Source organism: Arachis duranensis, chromosome 6 (assembly GCF_000817695.3).
Source record: "Arachis duranensis cultivar V14167 chromosome 6, aradu.V14167.gnm2.J7QH, whole genome shotgun sequence".
Taxonomy (NCBI): domain Eukaryota; kingdom Viridiplantae; phylum Streptophyta; class Magnoliopsida; order Fabales; family Fabaceae; genus Arachis; species Arachis duranensis.
The window spans coordinates 84032025-84042001 of record NC_029777.3 but is presented as its reverse complement, the minus strand read 5'-3'; positions in this window follow the sequence as shown (position 1 = coordinate 84042001).

The following is a 9977-nucleotide window of genomic DNA, read 5'->3' as shown; positions in this document are numbered from 1 at the left end:
ATCTGGTATGCGTGCGTACGCACGCAAGGACCAGAGCAAAGTGGAGACTCGTGCGTACACACACCCTGTGAATTTTGCAAGTTGTGCGTATGCACACTATGATGCATATGCACAAGCTGGGAAAGTTCTCTAGTGCATACGTATGCACGCGAGGAAAATTTCGTCTGGTGTGTGCGTATGCACAGTACCATGTGTATGAACAATTCCCTGTTTTATACTAAAACTTTGTTTTTAACTGTTCGACCTTTCCGACAAGCTTGTGACCCTCCGAAACCACTGTTTTGTTGAAAATTCACAATTTTTGAACTATTAACCATTCCTCTAGTTTTTTCAAACCTCTAAAAACTCTGTTTAAGATCCGAAGGCTAGGTTTAAGGCTATAGAATATGAGTAAGTGGGTTGATGGAGCTAGTTTTGGTATCGAAGAAGATTTAAGAAGTGTATAATTGACCTAATGAGGTTTTGAGAATGATGAATGAGACATAATTGAGAATGATGTCAACATTGATGAAATATGATTGAATATTCACATGACTTATGTATTTAAAATTATCTAAGACACGAGTTTCCCTAAGTAAAAGCAGTGGCTTGTCACCACTTGCTCCAGGTTGAGACTCGATACTCTGTTGACCCTTTGTCCAAGGTTAGCTACCAGGACTTGTCGGGTTGGCTATATAACCGATAGATGAGACTCATCAGCCATAAGACATGCATACATTATATGTATTTGTATGTTTTGCTTAGTGTGCATTGTTTGGTTTGCCTAACTACTAAGCCATGTTTATCCGCTACTTGTGTACTTATTGTACCTGACTACCTGTACTCTATCTTTGTTTTCTTTGTTTAATTTGTATGTGTATGTATTTCTGAGAGACTCTCTTTTGATGGAGGTTTGATGAGGGTTGTTCCACCCAGAGGTTAGGAGGTTTGAAGGAAGCAGAAGAGGCAGAAACCCAAAGGTTAGGAGGTTTGAAGGAAGCAGAAGAGACAGAGTTAGATTAGAACTAGATTCCTATAGATAGATTACCGAATTTCTGGTTTAGTATAATCTTTAAGTTTAATCTGATTGTCAGAGTTATAGGAATGCCTCTAGATTTTTCGGGACCTTACATATTATCTATGTTGGCACCATTACCACGTTGAGAACCCCCAGTTCTCATTCCATACATATATTATTGTTTCTCAGATGCAGGTTGAGAGGCACTTCACTGAGAGTCTGGACATTCTCTGAGAAAGTGAAGATTTGGTTTTTGGGCTGTGATATTTTGTGTTTAGACTATGTATATATGTACCTATATTTTCTTCCCTGTATATTTTGTATTTTGTCCCTCTTAGATGTTGACTTGGTGAAATAGGGTTTATATTCTGTATTTTGGTAAATACATTTTGGGTTATATGTATGTATATGTATACTCTGGCCGGCCTTAGTTTCGTAGGTCGAGTCTGAAGCTTGGATATCTGTATCTTTTGGAATTTTGTTCTTTATATATATATGCTTTTGTTTAACTTCTCCTTCAAGGCTCCTAGTTAGAATTTCTTTCAATTATACTTATATACGTATTTTGTTTTTAAAGGTCGTAATACCTTGCCACCTCTGATTTACGACTTAAGCGTAAAGCTTTGTGTGGTAGAAAAGTTACGCCGATCAGAGACAGAAACCATTAGAATTTGACGAATGTGATCATGTATTCTTTAGGGTTACTCCAACAACAGGAGTCGGTAGAGCGATCAAGACAAAGAAACCGAATCCTTGTTATATCGGTCCGTTTCAGATTCTTAAGAGAATTGGGCCGGTGGCATATCGGATAGCTCTACCATCACATCTTTCAAAACTGCACGGCGTATTTCACATTTCATAGCCTTGAAAGTACTTTTCTGATGCCAGCCATATCTTAGAACGTGAATCAGTTCAATTGATGGAGGATTTGACGCTTCAAGTGACTCTGGTCTGAATTGACGATACCAGTGTTAAGCGACTGCGCGAGAAGGAAGTCTCATGATAAAAGTTGCGTGGAGTCGAGTTGGAATTGAAGAACACACATAGGAGCTTGAATCAGAAATGAGAAAGGACTACCCGCACCTATTTTCAGGTAACTGAATCTGAATTTTGGGGACAAAATTCCTAATTAGGTGGGTAGGATGTAAACCCCAAGAAATCAATAAATAAATATCTAATAAATTAGTTATTATTCAAAGAAATTAGGAAATTAAAATTTTATAATCTAGAGGTGTAGAAATATTTAAAATACAAATTTTGACATTAATTTTAAAGATTTGACCCAAAACCAGGTCAACGAACCAAACTGGTTGGACTGGGCCCAAACCGGACCCAAGGCCCAAGATATAAAAGTTAACATTCAGCCTTCTTCCCTTCAAGAAATGGAATCACATTGAATGAAGAGAGACTGAAGGGAGAACCCTAACCCCAAATCACCACCACTTTCAAATTCTTCTGACTTCTGATTCGGAGCTCCAATTGCCACACTGTTTGCGGCCACACAACCACCGCATTGAGCTCTTCAAATCCATTCAAACAAAGTGGTAAGAGAATTTCATTTTCTCACCCAGTATTTCCCTCCTTCAATTTCAAAATTTTGGTTTATGGGTATTGAAAATTTTTAGTGTTTTGATGTTTTCGGATTGAACTAGCTTGAAAAAATTGTTGGATTTTTTCCAATTGATCCGTGGGTAAGGTAAAAAAAACTATTAAACATTTGTGAATCCTTGAATTAGTAAATCCTCTGTTAATTGTAGTGATATTGTGTGAATTAGATTGTGTTTATATTTGATTTGGAGTCCAATTTGTCGTTCGGAACGAAATTCTAAGGGTTGAGCATGTTGATTTGATAATTGGTGACTTTGAGCTTGTAGAGGAGAGGTTTTGAGGTATTTCAGGCTTAGGGAGAAATCGTTCAAGGTATGGTTTTGGTTTCTCGTAATTAATATATAATGTTGCGTGAAAACTTAGGCTAGTTGCCTTATGATAGGCTTGAATGTTCGAATGGTTGGCTTTGATGAAAATAAGGTATATGTATGTATGTATGTATGTAATGAATTTGATAGTGAAATGGTTGGACTTGATGTAATTATTGTATATATGTAGGTATGAGATGAGTATGATGTTGAATTGATTAGTATTTAGTGAAATTGTTGAGTTTAATGGGAATTATGGTAAGAAATTGATGAATTTATATATTGTTATACTGTAGAATGATTGGAAATTATGTGAACATGATTTAGAAACTTTTTGGGGCCGTTTTGGTTATGAAACAATTGGTTTTAAATTGAGAATTTTGGAAAAGTGGAGGTTTGGTATTTTTAGAAAAAATTAATTTTTGGACCAACGGCAGGCGATAACTTGGCTTCTGAAATCCCAAATCTTGTTAAACTTATTTTGAAAAATAATTGGGTTCCTGAAGTTTATGACGTTCGAAGAACGGACTAAAAATTATTTTAAACGAAAAAGTTATGCACGTTCGATGTTTGGGCCTAAAAACAGGATTCTACAGAAAGTGTTGAAAACTAGGAATCTGGTATGCGTGCGTATGCACGCTATCGTGCGGATGCAGGGACTAGAGCAAAGTGGAGACTCGAGCGTACGCACGAAGGAGTGTGAGTACGCGCATCCTGGGGATTCTACAAGTTGTGCGTACGCACACTATGATGCATACGCACAAGGTAGAAAAGTTGTCTGGTGTGTGTGTATGCACAGTACCATGCATACGCACAATGCCTTGTTTTATACTAAAATTCTGTTTTTAACTATTCGACCTTTTCGAACATAGTTGTAAGAACCAAACCGGTGATCAAACCGGTCAAGCTATTGGTCCACTGGTTTACTGGTTTAACCGATAAATCACTGGTTGAACCGATAAATCCGGTCCCATGTAAAATATTTATGAATTGGACCATTTCATACAACAAACTTTCTAATTGCTCCAAAAATTTCGATAAGTACCAATAATTTTTCTTTTATCAATACTACCTATTTCAAAGCACAATTTATTGGAAATGAGAAAAATATCATGAGTTCAATTATCAGAAGTTAGAATGCAAAATGAAGAAACAATAACACAATACCCACCAAGTTAACAATGAAAGTAAGCACCAACCACAAACCTCGTCATAATCAAACTCTAAAAATTAAAAAACTCATCAACAAAACATAACAAACAAATTATTAAACAGAGAATATGCATAGTAATATTTTTCCAGAAAGATATTTGTCCTCTTCTTCATTTTGGTTATGATGCACAACATACAAGACCAATCCTACAACAGCAGATAAGCCAAGGAGTACCCAGATCCAGCAAGAGAACCTTCACTAACCAGGTGCTGAAAATTGGAAGTTATCGTCGAATCTTTTGGCAGCTGCATGATGAGTCCATATTTTCCGATATATTTTGACTTGATTTGGATGGATTCTAGCACATGAATTCACACTTAAGCACTAAAATAGCATACATTTGTGTTTTGTCCCTAATTTGATCCTAAATGTGAAAACATGCAATTTTGTGCTTGAACTGAGGATTTTAATTCCACTTTTATCCCATTTGATGCCATGACAGGTTTATTGAGTGATTTCAGGCCTTGGAGGCAAGAATGGATGGCTAAAAGTGGAAAGAAGCATGTACAAGAGAGAAAATATGAAGAAAACAAAGAAAAGCACACGCAGCGAAGTGTGCACGTGCACAACACTGCGTGCATGCGCACAAGCGAGTATTTCTATGTGTGTGTGTGCACAAGCACCTGTGTGTATGCACATGTTAACTTTCAGCTGAGTGTGCGGATGCACACGTCTGTGCATCCACACAGGCCCTTGCATGTGGTTGCATTAATGAAACACGTGCTGCGCGAATTTGGAGGTCCTTGGCTCATTTTTCGAAGGATGAAATACTGTTTTGGAGTGCTATATAAAGGAGAATTCAACACTTATCAAGGGGGCTCACTTAGATAGTTTAATTTCATAGTATTAGGAGTAGGAGTAGTGTAGAGTAGATTGCTCTCCTAGGGTTTATGTAGTTTCCATGTAGCATTTTACAGCAAGCTTTAATTTTGGATGTTGATCTACTCTTTTGTAAGTACTCTTAATTTCCTCTTCAATGACATTGTCTTTATTTTCATTTACTCTTGGTTCAAGTGCTTTGTTTATATTTCCAATTTTGAGTTCTTGAAGTTTTGATTGATGAATTTAATGTTTTATGCTTCCTTTATGCTTGATTACTTGATTATTGTTGATTTTGTGATTAATTGGTTATAGTTTTCTAATTTTCCTTGCAATTTCTCATGTTTTGGTTTTATGCACACAAGGTGTTTGTGAAAATGTCAACTTTAGATTTTGAGTAGATTTTCACACCTTGGCTTGTGGTTTGAGTTTTTAGGATACTAGAGTTATAATGTCCGACATTTAGTGTTAATTCTTGGTAGTTAGTTGACTCTTGTTTCCATTGACGCTAGCCTTTTATCAACTAGTTTGGTAAGTTGGTTAGGACTTATGGATTAAGGTCAATTATGCTTGCTTGACTTACTCCTCGATGGTTGAGGTTGACTAGGAGAGATTGACTCATGATAATTACCATAATTGTGGTTATGGCAATGATAGGATTCCTTGGATCCTCATTCCCAAGTCAAGGCTCTTTATGCATTTATGGCATTTTCACTAGTTTTGATCTTGCTTCTTTTTACTACTTGCTTTAATTACAATTTTGATTATCTCTTTGTTCTTTTATTTCTTAAGTTCTTTTAATCTTTCATTTCTTACTTGAAAACCCCCTTTTGCTTTAACAACCAATGAAGTAATACTTCAATTGTATCCTAGGGAGAACGACCCGATGTTTAAATACTTTCGGTTTAAATAGAAATTGTAAACTTTAATCGAGCATTACTTTTTGGTTGAGAGCTATACTTGCAACGAGGTTATCTCTCCTTTACCGAGAAGGAATTCTCAACCGACGGTTCTGCTCGTACTAAGTTTCTGGCGCCGTTGCCGGGGAATACAATTGGTGTATATCTTTTGGTTGATGTAAATATGTTAATAGTGTAAATATCACTTTTTGGTTATTTGTTTGCTTTTGTTAGTAAGTTTTTGTTTCTATTTTTTTGATGACTTATTCACACCATCACCACAATGCACCCCAATGGAACCTAAACACTTACCTTTATAGTCACCAATCTTACACATCGTCACCTCACTATATACAAAACCAAAACCCTTACCCTCATGAGTTTGATTGTCAACCTTTATCGCCTCAATCTTCATCTTCATATATGGATCAAGCCACACAAGAAGTACTTTTCATGCTCATTTAAGAACAACAAGAGTTCCAGAAGAAGCAAGAGCAAGTCATGTCTACCTTAGCAAAAGCTTTGGATCATTCAGCTTCATTGCGTTCATGCCACAAGCAAGAAATTCTAGTGGATGAATGTGTGAAACCAAGTGAAAAATGTGGAGTAAAAGAAGAATTGCAAAATCAAGAAGAAGATGTCAAGTTACAATATGAAATGCAAAAGGAGATAAATGAAGAGTTGGTAGGAATTGATTAAGAGGATTTCATCATTCAAGATTTTTTATCCAACTTGGGTAATTCCTTCTATGACCTTCATGAACCTGCATTATTAAATTTGGAAGTAGATGTTGATGTGGACTTCACACAACCTCAAATTTTTTACGTGAGTGATGATGAAGAAGATTCAAAAGAGGTTAAGGAGGATTTTAGCTACCAAGAAGTGAAAGTATTCGTACAAAATAGAATTGAGTGGGTGAAGAGTTCTTCAACATGCTTTCTGGCCCCACATCAATATGTCATCTTAGAAACGGATGGTCAACTTCGAGCCTTTCTTGGAGTAGTGGATGGTGAAGAAAAGAGTGTTGATTGGCCAAGAAATGGTAAGTTCATCCAAGGAGCCAACCCAACATTTAGAGTTCAACTATGGTGTAAGAGTCACTTTAATAGATTTCGGGGATGCACAAGTGTTCTAATGGTGATTTGAGACATTGTTAATCCAAGTGCAAGAGTGAAGATCAAGAAGAGGATGAACAAAAGACTAGAGTATGGGATTCGAGCATAAATTTCAAGAATCAACGAAGTGGGATCCTAATTGCTGGATTAAAATCTCTCATGAGTTTGATGCAATCTAATTGGGACCCTGGAGGTCAAACCAATAGCAAACTTGGTTGGGGATTCAAGGAGGAGTGGAAGCATAAGCCGCCCTAACAAGGATCTCCTCACCAAGTCCAACTTAGGACTATAAACCAAAGTGCTAGGTGGGAGACACCCCACCATGGTAATATCCTTCTAACTTTCTCTTTTTAACCTTTTGTCTCATGAATAATTGGCTATATTGCTTGGTTGGTTAGCTTTATTTTGATGTTTGTTAAGTAATTTTAGTGAAATAATGTGTTTTTGGGAGTTTCGTGATGTTTTGGGACTTGAAAACCTATTTTGGATACCACGTTTGATGCCTTGGAGGAAATATTTTTGTTGCAGGAACAGAAGCCTGTGCATGCGCACAGCCTTGTGCGTCTGCACAGATTTCCTGTTTTCCAGTTCCCGTGCGTACGCATAGCAACGTGCACACGCACACCTTTAAACACCCCTCTGTTCCCAGCACGCGCACAGTTTGTGCATGGGAACACTCATTTCCTTCTGTGCGTCCGCACATCATGTGTGCAGCCGGACACGTCCCCTCTTCCAAAAAAAAAAAAACTTGTGTGTACGCATAGCACTGAGCGCATGCACAGCCTTAGATAATCCCCCTGGCCGCAGCGCACGCACGGCCTGTGCGTGTGAACCCAGCCCCCTTTCCTCTTCTGTGCGAACGCATACCTATTTGTGCGCCCGCACAGGCCGCGTTACACCTTCTGCTCGCAGCGTCCGCACGACCTTGTTCGCGCGCATAACCCCCATCTCTCCCTTTTGTGCGTCCGCACACGACCTTGTGCGTCCGCACAGGTCCCATTTCGAACGTTAATTCGAAAAGGGGGAGTGTCGCCTTCAATTTCCTAACCCCTCCAACCCTTTTCTTTTCTCTTCTTCTCTGGAACCCACCAGCACCACCCCAACTTTCAACCACCTCCGCGACCACCGTCGGCGACCACATTGCTGCCGTCGACCCCCTCTCTCTCTTCCTTTTTCCTTCTTCCCTCTCTTCTACATTTCACCCTTCTTCTCTTCACAGTCTCTGCACAAGCCCTAGCCGCATCTCCCTGTTCCGGCGAGCAGCCACCAGCAGCGGCATATCCCTGTGCCGCTGCGCCCCTCTTCGCCTCGCCCTCACCTTCCTTTATCCCTTCACCCTCTGCATTACAGGTTTCATTTCCTGTCCTGTTCCCTGCGTTGTTTCATTTCTTTTCTGCTTCATTTTACCGCTTCTTTTTATTTCTGCTTTTTAATTTTGTTCTAGTCACTAGGTTGTTATAGGCTAGATGACTTCCATTTCCTGAGTTGGATATATGATGTTAGCTGATTATTGTTGAATTTTCTGAGTTATTGAATGCTGCTTTTTCTTGTACACTGAATGCTGTACTTAACTGAACGGTGACTGCTGCCATGTATATTGGACTGTGATTGCTGCTGCTAATTTTTTTTGCATATATTATGCTTGTTGAAATGCTTGAATGGGATTTTTGAATCAACTTCTGTGTCTGATCAACATACGTTTTGCATTTTCTTCCATTTAGCATTGTTACTTCATACTTGTGCAACTTTCTGCTAAATATGGATACTGCCTGAACTTGACTTGGTCAATGCACTCTGCATTCTTGCTAAAACATCAAACTGAACTTGACTTTACCTTTGTGATTATCTTATTTGATGTCAATGTTTGCTGTGCATATCATCCTTTAATAATTAGCCTGCCAACTATGCACTTCATTGTTGATTTTGTTCTTGACAACAAATTGGATTGAAATTTACACCTTTGATCATTCTATTTGGTACTTTTTAAGTGCATATCATGCTGATTTACTGCATTATGTGCTGACTGCCATGCCTTTTTGTTTTAACACCAAATTAGCTTGAAACTTATACATCCCCAGATCTGTTTGGTGCCTTTTTCAGCAGTACATATACTGTTTGTTTGGTGTATTGACTAACTGCTTACTCATGTGTTCTTGAACAAAAATGAACATGTACAATTACTTGTCCCTTGTAAATCTTTCTGAGCAATGAAACCTGATTTCAATTGACATTGCTTTTGGGAACAAGGATTGGGTATGTGACCATTTTACTACTTTATTCAATAAATAAGCAGATACTTTAAATTGCCAAAGTTGATTATTGCCTTGTGTGCATAATTTTTTATAACACTTTAGATTCAAATGCAATAGGGCAATAATCAATTTCTTCCAAGTCAATTCACTTGCATAATGCACCTAAGACATATACATGCTTTCATTGTTTGTTCACTCATTCATTTGCTACTTAGGTTGTTGATCTTGGGAAAACACATTTCCTTTGAACAATTGATTGCCTTATACATGTTTTCCCATAAGTTGAGCGTTTGTTTACCTTATTGGCTCTTACTTGAATTGCTTGATTATACCCTTCTTCTTCCTGTGACTTTTATCTGTTTCTCCTGAGTTATACTCTATTTTTTTTGTCTTTTTCAGGATGGCTCGTAAAGGGAAGGAGAAAGCCAATCCTTTGGCTCGTCCTCCTCCCGTACCTCCGAGCACCCAACTAGAAATATTCATAAATGCTGAAGCCTAAGAACAATACAAAAAAAAATAGAAAACAAAGCCTTTCACTATGGGCGAAAGCTAAACTTGCCAGAGAAATATGCAGACCAAGTTTTGGATAGATTAAATTTTTATCATTGAGAATTCGTAAAATTCGATCCAGTGAAAGTTAATGAACATCAGATCAAAGAATTTTACGCAAATCTCCTAAAGAGGGATGCCCCAACTATTTTTCTCAGAGGTGTCACTCTGGACACCTCTGATACTGCTTTAGAGGCCCTCTTAGGTATTTCACATA